The sequence below is a fragment of the Pan troglodytes genome, chromosome 5, assembly GCF_028858775.2.
Source record: "Pan troglodytes isolate AG18354 chromosome 5, NHGRI_mPanTro3-v2.0_pri, whole genome shotgun sequence".
NCBI lineage: Eukaryota > Metazoa > Chordata > Mammalia > Primates > Hominidae > Pan > Pan troglodytes.
Window position 1 is genome coordinate 45,721,518 of NC_072403.2, and position 16,129 is coordinate 45,737,646.

Genomic DNA, 16,129 nt, shown 5'->3' on the forward strand with positions numbered 1-16,129 from the left:
CTATAAAGGTTTTCTATTGCCCTGTCCTGTCTAGAGGAGACATCATTACCTTGTATCAACTGTTCCTCCCTCTATGCACCATTTTGTTCTGGAAGCTATCAGTCTTCTTTTCCCAGGGAAAACAAGGTCCTGGCTTAGCTCTGATATTAGAAGTGTACAAGAAAAGAAAGAAAAGGAAAAAAAAGGAAACACTGGCATTTTCCAGAGGTAAATATGTTGGGAAATATTTTAAATATTTTCCTTGTGAAATCCTCTGTATCTGGCAAGCAGGGCTATGCCTGAATTCTCACTCAGTCCTCACCACTACCTTGGGGTTAGGTCCTGTCATAGTCTCTACAGATGAAGGAGGTAAGGCTTAGAGAAGTCAAGCAACTTTCCCAAAGTCTTGCAGCTTGTTAGTGGCAGAGCCAAGTTTGGAATCTAAAAATTCTGGATTCTTGACCCCGTCGTATGCCTGAGGCTTTTGCTGCTTCTCAGAAATGAGTCTTGGGGTAATGGCTCTTTAGCACTCAGTGACGTGTGATGTAGCGCCTTGAATAACGTACAATATCCCCCAGAGAAATGGGGATGGGTTTCAGTTGGCTCCACCAGGGGTAAATATAAGAGCATACCTCTTATATTGTCATAGGATATCTCATTTCAGATTTAGAGAGGGGCTTGTTGGTTTTCAAATTCCCCCATTTGTATGCATGTGACTACCTACATCCTTCTTTTTTCACTCATTTTAACTATGACTTTTCACTAACTGTTTGGGTGACTGCACTGGAGAAAAAGTGTGATGTGGACATCCTTCAACTCCACTCTGCTTCCCTAGTGAAAGAGGCCTTTGATTTGCAGCAGTAGCTCCTGTTCGCCGAGCCTGGTACAGCCCTGACTCTCAGTGCTCAAGTTGGCTAAAGCCCTGCCCTTTTCTGTCTGCTAGTAGCTGTTGAGGATCGTGTGCGACATTTGAAAACTCAGCTCTGGCTTCACTTGCACTGGAGTTGAAAGGCGAAGGGGGTATCTGGGCACCACCTAAAAATAGGGGGAGATTAACTCTCACTTTATGTTTTAAGCTTTTATTACATAATCAGCATCATGCTATTGGTGTTATATTAACTCTATATAAGAGGAAGGAGAAAATCCAGCCATAATCACACCACATGCATTTGGATTCACATTTCCAAAAGCTCCAATGCCCCGGGAATTCTGAGATGGAGAGCAGGGAAGGGAAGGGAGCAAAATCAATGAGAGGTGATTAAGGTGACCTGAGGTGGCAGGAGTCAAGCCAACGCACGGGCTCAGTTTCAGACTCATTTTCCCTTAAGACTGAGCTCTGGCATTGCCTTCTCCAGGAAGCCTTCCCTGGTGTCCTCCTTGTCAATAGCCAGCGGTATTAGGTGCCTCTCTCCACCCACACCACAATGCCTTACTTGGGTCACTGTGCACTTCCCGCATTATGTCATGATTGTCTGTTTATGTGCATGACTCTCCCACTGGACTGCGAGCTCCAGGTGCTCAGGAATGTATTTTGTTCATCTCTTTATCTCTGGTGCCTGGCACATCTGAACAGGCCAAGAAATGCTGGTTGACATAGTCATTAAGCTAAGATGCTGGACATAGGGGTCCAGGTAGTGACTGAAGATGGCATGCATTGAGACTCAGACAAATTTCTAAAGTCTGCAGGGTGGAGAACAGCACAGAGTCATGAAGTGTGTTATCCATGTCTGATACAATATGTTTTATTTTATGTATTTTCTGTGTGCAAGAGAGAGAGCAGGAAGATTTGACTGTGTCTTACCAGTGGCTGGGAGATCTCTTCTCATGTTAGAAGAGACTTGAGGAACATGAGCTGGGGCTCTATTTTTTCCTTATGACAATGTGAGCTCCCAACTCTGGACTCCAAATCTAGTGCTCTCTTCTTTAGCCTGCAGGAGGGCAGGGACTGTGTCTTTTTTCGTATTGGTGCCAGGTCACAGAGTTGGTGCTCAGAGAACATTTGTGGAATGAGTGGCTGAATGAATGAACAAACATATGGAGGAAGGAACTCTTGCCATCCAGTGAGATTCATCAGGGAAGGCTTGAGGGGATGCGCATTGAGCGTAGCTATGAAAGAGACAGGGGCATGGGTTGGCGAAGATGCCGAGAGGACTCTGTGGTTGAGTGGTTGGAAGAAGGCTGTTGGTGCCCCTCTTGGTGCCTACCCTAATGAGATGGCCAGGCTGATGCTGACTTGGAAGGGCCCTGTCTTGGGAGAAGGGAGGGTGGGGAACTGAGGGAAGTCATACAAAGACACAGGCCCAGAGAGGGCTTCCCCCTTATATTCTGCTTCCTTTCCTCCAGAACTTGGAGACATTACTAAGATTCCTTGAATCCCTAGGGCAGGGTTGGGGGTGGGGTGGTAGTGGGGGCAGTTCTAACAAATGAGTCTGGACAGAGGCATGTGGAGTGTGGCCCAGAGAAAAGGGGAGGAGGGGAAACATAGATTGCAAGCTTGGAGAGAAGGAAGTTCTATTTTGGGTGACTTTAAATCCCAGCCCCTCTGCCGGCCAGATTCACAGCAGACCTTCCCCCTGTGCAGAAGATTCCCTCATTCTCAGTTCTGTGCACTGGCTTTGGCTCCATTTTGGCTCACATCGCTGCATCCTTTAAGACTTAGTTCATTCATACTTTGGTGTTCTATCTCTTGGTATGCTTGCCTGCATCTAAAACCTCCCCCCAGCCTTCCAGCCTTCTTAAAGAAGGCATCCCTAAATAACAGCAGCAAAAATGACATCTACAGTTTATCCACATTTCTGCTATGGCCCTGCACCACCCTGGGTGCCTTATGTGTCCTTCTTCAACTCACAAGAAAAACGCGAGGTCATTATTACTGTGATCTCTAGTTGACAAATGAAGACACTGAGCCCATGACAGGTCAAGTAAACCAGGCAAGGTCATATTGTTAGTTGGTGGTAAAGCTGTACCTAGAACCCAGGTATGCCTAACTCCAAAGCTCCATTGTCATCTCTTCTCACAGCTACAGAGCCTTCTCTCTAAATCAGAAACTCTGGGGTGGGGCCCAGCACTCTGCATTTTAACAAGCCCTCCAGGAAATTCTGATGCAGGATAAAGCTTGAGAACGGCTGGTTTGGCTGATCTGGCTCCGACCTGGCTGCAAATCTCCACGTCCACCCTAGATTTGGGGGAAAGCCCATTTGTTAACTGCCATTACTCATCCTTACTAGTCTATTTACTAGCTCTGGATAGAGGGCAAGATACTCAAGTTTCCTGAGCACTTGTTTCCCTAGCTGTAAAATAGGAACAATTCCAACTCTTCTGGAGACACTGCCCTGGTTTCTGGTTTCCAAGAGAAGATCTTCTGTGAGTGGCTGTCAATACTCAGCACCTTAGCATCACCTGGGGGAACTTTTACAAAATATTAATGCCCACTCCCTCCCTTCCCAGACTAAGTCAACATCTCTGGGAGTGGGCCTGGGGCATGAGTAGCTCTGATGTGCATGTGGGTAGAGAACCCTGCTGCCCACTCTCAGGCTTCTCCCTTCCTATCACTTCCTCAAGGGAAGAGCCAAGGCATCTCCAACTGGTGACTCTCGAAGAAGTATGAGCTGGGCCTGCAACTGCCTCCCCCGTCTCTCTTGGATCTGCCACCTGCAGGGTGGGTGCATCTTGGCAGTGGGGTCAGGAGCTTGCTCCTATGGGGAGGTCCATAGTCCCCATCGTATGCCAGTGATTGGATGTGTGAATTGGCCTCATTCATGGGTGGAATATTAGGAGTGCATTTGGCCAGTAAAGCCACATCCTCCCAACAGCTCTATCATAAACATAGCTGCTATTCTCGAACTCCTGACCTCAGGTGATCCGCCCACCTCAGCCTCCCAAAGTGCTGACCAATATGATGAAACCCCGTCTCTACTAAAAATACAAAAATTAGCCAGGCGTGGTGGCATGCGCCTGTAATCCCAGCTACTCGGGAGGCTGAGACAGGAGAATCGCTTGAACCCGGGAGGCAGAGGTTGTGGTGAGCCAAGATTGCACCATTGCACTCCAGCCTGGGCAACAAGAGCGAAACTCCATCTCAAAAAAAAAAAAAAAGAAAAAAAGAAAAAAAGAAAAAAGAAAAGAAAAAAAAGAAATGGCTGCTATTTTGACCTTTATCAGGGGCTTCATGTGTCTGTTTCTCAATTGGTCCTGAACTTGAGCATGAAGGGGAAACTTTTATGTATGGCCCCTACAAAACCCCAATGCCATATATTTTACAGAGTTATTGCTGAATTTAATGAGATGGCATATTCAAGCCAGCTAGTTAGTTGGTGGTCAGTAAATGTTTGCTGCACCAGAATGAAAACAGGCCCCCTCTGATCAGCCTTACACGCTCCCTGTGGGATGGACCTCCCAGCCTCAAACCACCTGTACCACCAGCCCATGGCTGACAGATAATTCCCTAATCACCACTTCACTCAAGTCAGTCCACACGGATGCCTTCTGGTAGGGATTTGCAGAAGATCTGCAGGTGAGAGAGTAGCATGGGGCTGTTGGGTTAAGCATGTCTGGGCTCTAGGCACAGTGTTGCCAGAAACTAGCAGTCTGACCTCACCTGGTTCCCTCAGCCTCTCTGGGGCCCAGTGTCTTCATTTGTCAACTAGAGATCACAGTAATAATGACCTCACATTTTTCTTGTGAGTTGAAGGAGGACATATAAGGCACCCAAGGAGGTGCATGGCCCATAGAAGAAACGTGGATAAATTGTAGATGTGGATTATTATTGCTATTATTATTGAAGATGGCGCCACCTTTTCAAACAAATTCCCAGGTGATGCTGATGCTGCTGGCCCAGTGACAAATTTTAAGATAACCAGCGCTCAATGAAAACAAAACGCAGGTGAGCGCTGACTTTTGGGAATTGTAGGGAGAGTGGGCTGGTTGGTCGAGGCCTTGCCTGACCTGGATGCAGTCCAGTGTTTGGTAAACTTGCCTAAAAATTAGTGTCACCTGGAGAGATTTTACAACTGTCAGAGCCCAGAAGAGTGACCAACCGTCCCAGTTTGCCTGAGACTGAGAAGGTTCCTGTGATTGGGACTTTCTTTTTTCTTTTTCTTTTTTGAGAGGGAGTCTTGCTCTGTCACCCAGGCTGGAGTGCAGTGGTGTAATCTCGGCTCACTACAACCTCCACCTCCTGTGTTCAAGTGATTCTCCTGTCTCTGCCTCCTGAGTAGCTGAGATTACAGGCACACACTACCACACCTAGCTAATTTTTGTATTTTTAGTAGAGACAGGGTTTCACCATGTTGGCCAGGCTCGTCTCAAACTCCTGACCTCAAGTGATCCACCCACCTCGGCCTCCCAAAGTGCTGGGATTACAAGCATGAGCCACTGTGCCTGGCCTGGACTTTCAGTTTTAAAACTAGGGTGATCTTGGACAAACCACGATGAACTGCTCACCCTAGTGGCTCCCCATCTCTCTCCTCCCACAGAGATTGTTTTAATTGGTTCAGGTTGGGTCTAGGCTAGGCATCGTTTGTTTTTGTTTTTTTGTTTTTGTTTTTTTAAAATGCCCCGTGATTCTACTTTGCAGCCAGGCAGGAAAACCTGAGGGATCCGCTCATAACTTTGGATAGAAAGTGTGAATTGTTAAAAGGTTTGTAAAAATTCTGGCGAAAAAAGAGGAAAGAGAAATGGCAGTAAATTAAACTGCCTGCATCCAAATCTCCTGGGGAACTTGTTAAAATGCAGATTCCTAGGTCTTCCCCCCAGATCTGTTTACTTAGAAACTCTGAGGGCAGGGCCCTGGAATCTGCATCTTTCGTAAATGCACTAGGTAGACTCAAAATGTGCACTTAGTTTGAGATGTTCTGTTGAAAGTGGAAAAAACAGGAATTAAATTGAGAGAAGAGAGCTGGGAAACTCAGGATATTGTTTAAGCAGGTAGTTTGTTGAGTGGTTCTGACCTGAGAACCAGGCTTAGGACCTGAAGCCAAAAGGAAGAATGAGAAGGGTGCAGATGGAGTCCAGAAGAAAGGGGTCAGCCTCAGCCTGGGCTGGAGGTCAGCCAAGCTGGCAAGAAAGGACAATGCCTGAGAGAAATGGTTCCAAGCTTAGAGCATGTGCAGGCTCACAGAGCAAGTGTGAGGTGAGTCCACACTGCCAGCAAATCACAGGAGGCTCTGCACAGCCAGCCTCCCAGAGGCCAGTGAGGGGAGCCCAGTGTTCACACAGGTGAGCACAGACTTGATGCAGGAAGCATTTCTAAGTAGAACCCAGTAGACTGGATATGAAGACTGGATAATCTATAAAATAGAGAACTGTGTGTGGGTGTGGGAGTACCTGTGTGTTGGGGGAGAAGAATGGGAGTTTAAGACAGCTGGGTCATGGCCAGGCGCAGTAGCTCACACTCATAATCCCAGCACTTTGGGAGGCTGAGGCAGGCAGATCACTGGAGGCCAGGAGTTCAATACCAGCCTGGGCAACATGGTGAAACCCTGTCTCTACACAAAATCCAAACATTAGCCAGGTGTGATGGTGCATGGCTATAGTCCCAGCTACTTGGGAGGCTGAGGCAGGAGGATTGCTTGAGTCTGGGAGGTGGAGGTTGCAGTGAGCGAAGATCGCACCACAGCACTCCAGCTTGGGCAATAGAGTAAGACAACGTCTCAAAAAATAAATAAATAAATAAATAAATAAATAAACAGGCAGCTAGGTCAGAACCTGCCTCTAATCCTGGCTCAGTCAGTTTTGTGCTTGTGACCTTGGGAAGGTTGCTTCACTTCACTGAACATTGGTTTCCTTAAAATTGGGATGCTAATACCCACATTTCGGAGTTTCTTGTGAGAATTAAGTGAGATAGTACATATAAAATACCTGGCATATAGCAGTATTTAAGACAAAGGAAGAGTTAAAGATGCTTCTCTGTCTTTGAAGTTCGGGGTGGTCCGAAGGGGGAAGGAAAGGAGAGGTTAGTTGTAGGGGAAGTTGGTGGCACCAACATTGGCACATCTGAATGGAAATGTAGATCATTGGAAATATGGAGCTGGAGATGAGGGAAAGGAGAATTTTGGAGTGACCATTGCTGAATTAGTCTGAAGGAAGGAGATGGAGGGGAGTTTTGGAGGGGAGAGGATACAGGAGAAGGCCAGACATCCAAGGTCTGCACCTTGGCAAAGCCCTGGTCTATCTACTATGTGCCAGGCTCTGTGCTGAGCACCAGGGTTCCCATTACACTGTGCAACAGTCCCTGACCTAAGAAGATCACAACCCAGGGAGAGTGGCTGTAATTCAGGAAACAATAGATCTGCCTGATGTTTGATTATGGGAGAAACACCGGATGCTAAGGAGGAGGAAGGGTGGCCGGGATGGCTTACAGCAGGAAGTGAGGCTTGCTGGGTGTTCCGGCTGAGGTTCCAGGGGAGGGGCTCCAGGGGAGGGGCTCCAGGAGGAGGGGGATCTGGGGGGTAGGGGTCCCACGGGGAGGGTTCCATGGGGGGAAGCTCCAGGGGCAGGGTTCCAGGGGGAGGGGCTCTGGGAAGAGGGGCTCCAGGGGGAGGGGTTCCAGGGTAGAGGGAACTCCTTGGGGAAGGGTTGGGGAGGGGCTTCTAGGGCGAGGGTTCCAGGGGGAGGGAGTCCCAGGGGGAGGGTTCCATGGGGAGGAGCTCCAGGGGCAGCAGGGTTCCAGGGGGAGGGGCTCTGGGAGGAGGGGCTCCAGGGGGAGGGTTCCAGCAGGGAGGGAACTCCTTGGGGAAAGGTGGGGGAGGGGCTCCAGAGGGAGGGCCTCTACATGGAGGGATTCCTGGGAGAAGCTCTGACCTGAGTGGCTTCGGCTGAATCAGAGAGGCTAGAGAGAGCTTGGAGTTCTCAGGGCAGGTGGATCAGATTTCACATCGTTCACAACTTGAGGAGAGAGAACTGAGAAAAGGCTTCTGAAGGGGTGACAGGATGGAAAAAGGTGACACACAGCAGGCACTTTCCAGGATGAGGTGGGTAAGTGGCTTCAACACTGGGCACTGAGGAGGGGGATCCCTTCAGTGGCAATAATCGGGGTAGAGCTTGCAAGGATGTCTGGGTTGAAAAAAGGCAATTTAGAAATGGGGAGTCCATTCAAGGACTGTTCTCAGGGCTTGAGGATTGGCCTGTGTTCTCAGAGGAAATCTCAGCTTCTGTAGCCTGAAGTCCTGGAGCCAGAGTCTCGTTTCCGTCAGAGAAAGCATCCCTCAAAGCACAGAGACAAAAAATATCTCATACCTTTTACATGCAAGATGCCATTTGTTGACAGAGAGGAGGGGGAAATTAAAAACAGAAATGAAACAAACAAATGAAAACATCCTGCATTTATCTGAGAATTCCAAGACCTGATTTAACCATGCAGGTTTATAAAGAAGCATTCCTTTGCCACTTGCTGAGGGTCACTTGAGAAACCTATTGAGGGTGCCTGGCCAAGGCCTGGATGCCTTCATGGATTGAAGGACCTGAGTCATTGGCTGGGCCATGAAGGTTCATTCCTGGGGTGTTAACCACTTTCTTCACTCTGCCTCTCCCCACACACTGCTGTTAGATGTCGTTCCTTTAGGAAGAGCTCACGGAGGACTGAGGACCTGCTGCACACATTCCACTGCGCCAGGAGCTATTCTCATGGACTCAGAGTCTAGATGGGGGAGAAGTTAATTGGTGTAAAAAACATACACGTGGCCAGGTGAGATGGCTCATGCGTGTAATCCCAGCACTTTGGGAGGCCAAGGCAGGAAGATCTCTTGAGGTCAGGAGTTGGAGACCAGCCTGGCCAACATGGTGAAATCCCGTCTCTACTAAAAATATAAAAAATTTGCCAGGCGTGGTGGTGCATGCCTGTAAACCCAGCTACTTGCGAGGCTGAGGCAGGAGAATCGCTTGAACCCGGGAGGCGGAGGTTGCAGTGAGCCGAGACTGTGCCACTGTACTCCAGCCGGGGCAACAGACAGAGACTCCGTCTCAAAAAAATAAATAAATAAAAATAAAATCAATGAATACAAGATATTAAATAACGTATATAATGAAGTATATAATGAAGTGTCCTATAAACAGCAGACAAAAAGTGCTTTGAGTTTATTTAGGAGAATGCAGGTAGGTTGGAGTGGTTAGGGAGGCTGCTTGGGGAAGGTGGCATCTGCAGTGGGGATGGATGAGAGAAGAGGGGGAGGAAGCAGGGGAGGTGGGCATGAGATTGGGGTGAGGGGTAATGTTGAGAATCCACATGCGGAACGAGCAAGTCTATTCTTTACTATGTTTCAAAGCTAAAATAGTCTCCTGCTTTTATTATTTAATTTCAGAAGGATGTAGAAGCTTCGTGTATGCTTAATGTCATGTCATCACATTGATGATATGTCTTATAATTGATAGGGTCAAGAATTCAGGAAATATAGCAATTTATTTTTTATCATACCAATTTTTAAAAACTTTATTTTTTAAATTGACAGATAACAGTGTAGCAATTCATTTAATCCTTTAGCTCTTATCAAGTTCCTGCTGTGTGTATGGAAAGAGCACTGTGGGGGGAGTTGGAGATAAAAATGTCCCTGCCCTCTAGGAATTTCAGTCCCTTGAGCAATGGTGCATTTAAGGAGGAATGAGTGGGACAACGTGGTCGGAAAGCAGGGAGTGTGGAGTGGAGGAGTGGGGTGCGATGGGGAAGAAAGATCAGGGTGGGGAGTAGTCCAGCAGTTACTGAGATGTAGATCAACGCCACTTGAACAGGAAGCCACCCCAGATTAAAGTAACTTGTCTCTGTTCAGTCTTGACCATTCAGGGACTGTGGGTGACATTTTTGGAAACACACAGGGAGTGGCCAGCCAGGCCGCTCTTCCTGGGAAAGGCTGCCTGCGCTGGCTGCTGGAGAAGATGGGCAGGGCCAGCTGCATGATTTGCGGGCCCAGCACAAAATGAAAATGCGGGACTCCTTGTTCAAAAATTATTAAAAGTTTCAAGACGGCAATAGCAGAGCTTTAAACCAAGCGCAGGGCCCTTCTGAGTGTGCCCAGCTCGCATGCCCAAGAGGCCGATCCTGAAGGTGGGACAGCCTGGACCTTTCTGTGACTGAGTGTGTGGTGAGACGATGGGGCCCAATTGCTGTCTGTGACTAGGTACAGGGTTTCGTCATGCAAGCACTGAGTTCTTTCCTGTGAGCTGGGATGGGGAGATGGGGAAGAGATGGGAAGTGCACCATAGGAGGTGCTGTGGCTGTGGGGATGCGTGTGGTGTACAGTGATGCTGCCATTTATGAGCTGTGTTCTGCTTGCAGTGGGAAGGCTGTATCTGAATGTTGGAATCAGTCAGACTGAGGTCACATGTTTTATCAACTTTACTAACTTGGGCAAGTTACTGATTTTCTCTGAGCCTTAATTTCCCTATATGTAAAAATGGAGATCATATTACTGCTTTTGCAGGATGCTAGCATACTTAAATAATAGGTGTAAAATTTTGAGCCTAGCCTAGCTTTTAATAAATACTAGTATTCTCTTTTCCAGAAATGTGTGAAATATTTATGTTTTAAAGTGTGGAGCATGGAATAGTTTGGAATATATTATTGTCAGCAAGTTGCTTTTTCTATTTCAAGCTCAATGGGGATGCAGCTAAAACCTACCACCCTGATTTCAAATAGCAGAGGCGGGGGGTTGAGGGGAGGTATGCCCCATTGTAATATACACCCAAGGGAAACCCAGTTGCATCTGCTGGAAACACACACACACACACACACACACACACACACACACACCCCACCCAGAGCTAAATCGAAGCTGGGTTGGAATGTGATACTGTGTTACAGGAAGAGCCCTAGTTTGGGCATCGTCTCCTGGTTTTGAACCTCAGGGTCCTCATCGGTCAAAAATTCTGACCTCTCTGGGTTGTTGTAAGATTAAATGAGATGCATGTGTGGATACTCAGTCTCCGGTCTATGGCAGATGTAAGCGTCCTTTGAATGAGTCTGTGCTCTCAGGCCATAGTGTGGTTCATGGGAAAAAGAAGAAAAGACATTGCCTTCTCAACAGTAACATTTCCTAAATATTATGCTTGGGCAACTCCTTTATAAACGAAGAGCGGGCTGATCAGAAATTGGCACGGGGGCTGATTTCCAGCAATCTTACTGTTTCCTCTGCTCATATACTTTCGGGAGTTGCCTGGGAGTTCTTTCTAGTTAGATTTGGAAGTCGGTACAAGCATGTGTGTTTGCTTTTTGGAGATGGACACACATATATGCATATCATACATGCACACATACATCACCTACGCCCCTCCACCACACATACATACACCACACACACCACACATATACACCATACACACACCACATGTACACAAACCCCATCACACACACTACACACACCACACATACACACCCCCCACACACATATACATACACCACATATGCACATATACATCAACTACACCCTTACCACACATATATATACCACACATATATACCATACACACATACCACATGTACCCAAACCCCATCTACACACACATTACACACATATACAACACACATACACACACCACACACATACACATACACCAGACATGCACATAAACCATCTACACACACATCCACACATACTCATACATTACATGCATATCACACATACACACCACACATACACAAACCCCATCTATACACACATCACACAGATACCACGTGTATATACCACACATGCACATCCCATACACATCCCATACACATCACACATGCACTAACCCCATCTACACACACATCACACATATACCACGTGTATACACCAGACATAGGCACACCACACACATACCACACACCACACAATCACATACACACCACATACACACCCCACATGCACATATACACTCATCACACATACACACACACCGCCTAAACATACCCTGCCACACATACACATATCACACACACTGCACATACTACACATATACACCACACCACACATATACCACACACACAAACCCCATCTACACACACAGCACACACACAGCATACACATACCACATAGACCACACATACACATATACACACCACACATGCAACCTGCACACACCCCCTACATACACACACCACATGTACAACACACACATACACAAACCCCATCTACACACATTCTACACATAAACACCACATATACACATACCACACACACACACCCCACACATACCCATATCCCCATATCCCACCCCAACAAATGCCATACACATACCACATATATACACCAAAATACACGTCACACACACACCATACATACACATGTACACATACCACACATGCATATACACATACACCACCTACACACACACCACACATATGCACCACACATACACATACTACACAACACACCACAGCACAGCACAGATACATGTAGACATGCACCAAACATACATATATACATACATACACATACACACGCCACCTACACACACACCACACACATACTCTGCCTATGCACACCACACACACCACACACATATCACACATACATACCATATCACACCACACATACACATATACACACACCACACATACACATATACACACACCACACATGTACATATACCACCTACACACACCAAACATACACATACCCCACTTACATACATGCTACACACATACTACACATACCCCACATAAACCACATGCACACCATACGTATATACACACACCATACCTGCCACACCTGAACACACACACACACCACACATACACACCACATACACCACACATACAATACACACACCACACGCACATCCCATCTACATACACACCACATACACTACACAAACATATCACAAATATACATACCACATCACACCATACGTACACATACACCACAGACACATACCACACGCACATAAATCCTATCTATACATATACCACCTATGAACATATACCACCTACACACCAACACATATGCCACCCACACACGTGCCACATACACACCACACATACACCACATACACACACCCCATCTACATACACACCACACACTACACAAACATACCACAAATACACATACACATACCATATCACACCACACATACACACACCTCAGACACATACCACACACATATAAACCCCATCTACACACACACACCACACTTGAACATATACCTCTTACACACCACACGTACACATATGCCACACACACACATGCCACATACACCATACATACACATACCCTATCTACACACATACTATGTGACCACACACACCCCACACACATCACACATACATACCATATCACACCACACATGCACATATACTGCCTATACACATCACACACACCTACCCCACCACACACGCCACACACATACCACACATACACACCACACATACACACACCATACCACATACACACGACACATATACAACCTAAACATACACACACCACACACACCACTTATACATGCATGCACACATCACCTACACACCACACATACCACACACACCACACATCACATATACACACCACACCTCACATACATATACACATACACCATACGTGTATGTACACCAACTATGTGCACATACCACATATAGTCATACCCTGCCTACACACACACCACACATACCACACATATACCCACCACACCACACATACACATATACACACACCACACATACACATTCCCCACCTACACACACCACACACTCACCACACACACCGCACACATACCACAAATATATGTACCACACCACATACGCATATACCACACATGCGCATACACCAAGTACACATACCACACATATGCTACCTACACATACATAAACATACACCATACCGCATACACACATAAATACATACCACACACACATACCACTCCCCACCTCTTCACCCAGAGAGTCAAAGACATGCATTCATGTCTTCTCTCTCCTCCTCCCTCTCTCTTCCTGTCTTTAGTGAGCATCTCCTATACTTGCTTGTCCAGTGCACAAGGACTCAGGGTCCTCCTGGACCCCACTCAATCCACATCCCTCCCGATGCTTTGTCCTGAAAACTCCGTTTCACGGCTCCCATTCCTAGTCCTCTTTGCCATCTCGTCTGCCTCTAATAAATTTCTGGAGTGTGACCTAGGCTGTGAGTGCCCTGTTCTTATCCACCCAGGGCCCTAGGCTGCTGTCAATTCAGCTGAACTCAGGAATGCAGAATAACTGGAGAAGCACATCATTCAGAGAGCTGTTTACAGGGTGGCTAGGAAAGGGGGAAATGAGAGAGGTTGGCCCTGGTCTCAGCACGGGATCACGTGGGGCTGGTTTGGAGCCTGGTATTCGGGAATGAAACAAATGCATCCAAGGCGTTTTAGAAAAAGGTGCTGAGAATCATTCACAGGATGGGGCATTAGGGATTGAAGACAAAGGACAAAAGGGACTCTGAGCTTCGGAGACTATAGCTCTGTAAGGGCAGGAGCTGTGTCTGATGAGTTTACCTGCATGTACCCAGCCCCAAGAGCAGTGCCGGGCATACAGTAGGTGCTAAAAATCAATGGTGGTTGGATGAATGAATGAGCAAATGAGTGAATGATGAACTAAAGGGAGTTCATGGGATAGGATTCAATTCAAACAGCATCATTTAACACCTCATATACTGTCTGACACAGATCCTAGTGATGGGGTAGAAGAAACTACTAGACAATATGTAGTTTGACTGGCTCATTTACAGACAGGGCCCAAAGTACTTATGTTCTCTTGCCCAAGGTGTTTTCAATCTCCTATGGCGTCAATAACCCTACGTTGGACTTCTGTTCTTGATCTTTGGTAGCATCTCTGAGTAGTCCCAGCTCTCATTCTACTCTACGATGCCTCCTCTAAACCATGTTTATGAGCAGAAGGTTTAGGGTGGACTAGAACCCCCGCTGGGATACAGTTCTGCAGACATTCCGCAGATTCAAACCTTTGTACTTCCCTTATCACAACCACATCCACACTTTTTTTTTTTTTGAGATGGGGTCTCGCTCTGTCGCCCCACATCCACACTTTATTATATTTATTTGTCTCTCTTCCCAACCAAACTGAACTCATGCTTATTTTACATTTTTACAGCTCTTAGCATGGTACTTAGGGGCCCAACAAATATTTGTTTGAAAGAATGAATGAAGTGGTGAAATTGTACACATAACATTTAGGAGGAGGAAAGGAGTCACCCTGGATCTACATTTTCAACCACATTTGCCTTTCAGGGGCCAGCTCAGCTGCCATCCTACCCCCTAGTTACTGCCCCATCCCAGTTTGCCCTCCCTGAGGAGATGGACTGTGCCTGTGGGTCCTGAGGCAGGAGCAGGGGCCTTTCTGGTAGAAAGGCAGGAAGGTCACCTTGTACTGCAGAAGGCACAGCCCCGGGGGCCAGGTGGGGCCATGTGCACAGGCCCCGCTGTGTTTCTAGGGCAGAGTTGGCCTGACAGAACCTCGAGGTCCTTCCCTCAAGAGTGACAGAATGCTTTTTGTGCTGGGACCCTGGGAGAGAGGATCAGGAATAGTAGCCAGTGGGGGCTTCTCCCAGTCCTGGGCTGTGGAACGGTGCTGAGGCCTCAGTGATGGGTTGCTCTGGTGGGAGAGCTGGGAGTGGAGCACAGAAGAAAGCTGGAGGCTCCTTTCCCTGCGCCTTTCAGTAACAGCAGCCCCGTCTGTGTGAGCCAGAGGAGGGGCTTGGCTTCTGGAAGCAGAGGGGGCGAGGCCTCGGGTTCTCCTGTGTAGGGTGATTTCCCTTTGGCCAGGAGCCCCAGACTTACGGCGCTAATGGGTAGCAGAGACATGGGCGCTAAAATTCCTTCTCTTTCACTTCATAGCTGTTGCCCAGAGAGCTCTCCATGCTCCCCAGGTTCATAGTCAGCCCAGGTCCTTGCTCTGTGTGTCCAGCCCCTCATCCTCTCACTCACGTGCCGGCACCCCTCCATGGCACCACCAGCATCCACCCCTTCCTCTCTATTCTTGGCAGTTCAGGGTCTCATTCACTTCTACCCAGACACACAGACTTGCCTCCTAACTCTTCCACTCTTCCACTTCTCCCTCTTGTCTTCCCACCCCATACAGTGCCACCAGAAATGTCTCTTCTAATCTCAGACCTCACAAACTCTCTCCTCTACCATAAGCCAAGGAACTAATCAACAGCAAGCCACACACTCTCCAATGGCTTCTTCCTTCTTCCCCTGGCAC

At 47.4% G+C, this 16,129-nt stretch overlaps 1 protein-coding gene across 7 annotated transcripts in view; it reads left to right on the forward strand.

Moving 5' to 3' along the window:
• DAAM2 (dishevelled associated activator of morphogenesis 2) overlaps positions 1–16,129 on the forward strand; it is a 114,267-nt gene that overhangs the window by 41,167 nt on the left and 56,971 nt on the right. The window lies entirely within an intron of this gene.